Here is a 1291-nt window from a genome sequence, read left to right as displayed (position 1 = left end):
ACATATTCGCATCAGGATCATGCACTGGTTCCTTTTCGATCACTACTAAGATTTTCATTTCCCTCCGTAGCGTCGCGCGATACTGACGTGCATAAGATCATTAAAATAGTGTTCCTTTTCCTGTCCTTTTGCCAGGTAGTTTCAATTTCCTCCGTAGCGTCGCGTTATATATATACAATTTTGGAAGCCTATTTTCATTTAATGTAGAAATTTATTCTGTATTTATTTGTATATAGCAAATAAATTATAAGCAACGCAATCTACAATGTGTCACAAATCTTTCTTTTATTTATTATACCAGTATGTGATTCTTGAGGCGATTTGCAGCAACTTTTTCCTTAACAAAAATGTTCTACGTGGCTCCGTTCACGAGTTATCGAAGAAAAACAGGGACCAATGAAACATACTAGGGCGTTCACGCTCTGCAGCCAGCGTGGCGCGGCGTTAGCCTTGAGGGCGGTGCTCTCGCTCTACTCCTTCTCTGATTGGCCCACGTTTTTCGTCAATATCTCATAAACGAAGCCACGTAGAAGATTTCCGCAAAGGGAAAAGTTACTGCAAATCACTCCAAGAATCTAACAAAACTTCTTAAACATTATATATATTATAAAAACTAATTTTGATTCCATTATCCGAACGATTAGTACGATTAATTCCGCCAAGCAGGTTGCATCGAATCGCGACGAAGAATGGTCTGAGTAAACGTGGGGTTAATAAAATGGCGTCGCGATACAGTCGGAATGCGATTCCCTGTATATCGGTCGTATCGTCTCTGCCGGATCTTATTGAGTGTCCTTTTGGCCCCACCCCCAGCGCTCCGCGACATCCCATCAAATCCCGGGAAAAGCTACACGGTTCTTCGATTGCTTTTAAGATGGACTCTCTCCGCGGCGTTCGGGAGGGCGGGGTTAGAGTGCGGAAGCGGGTGGCGGGGGAGAGGGCGGCAGGGTCCATGAGAAAATTCACTTAATAGAACAGATCGATATCCGTGGCTCGCATGTTTCTCGCCCCGGTAGCCGTCCTCCACTTAAAAAGTAAGTGGATCGCGGACGGAGCGAGTGAGAGAGTGAGAGAGACAGAGAGAGACAGAGAGAGACAGAGAGACACATAGAGAGAGAGAGAGAGAGAGCGACAAAGACAGAGAGAGAAATACAATGAAACAGAGAGAGACAAAGAGAGAGGGGGGCAGTGAGAAAGATAGGGACAAAGAGAGACAGAAAGAGAGAAAGACAAAGAGAGACAATGAGATATATATATATATATATATATATATATATATAGAGAGAGAGAG

The sequence above is a fragment of the Augochlora pura genome, chromosome 11 (assembly GCF_028453695.1).
Source record: "Augochlora pura isolate Apur16 chromosome 11, APUR_v2.2.1, whole genome shotgun sequence".
In the NCBI taxonomy this organism is placed as follows: domain Eukaryota; kingdom Metazoa; phylum Arthropoda; class Insecta; order Hymenoptera; family Halictidae; genus Augochlora; species Augochlora pura.
Note: the sequence above shows the minus strand (reverse complement) of the source record.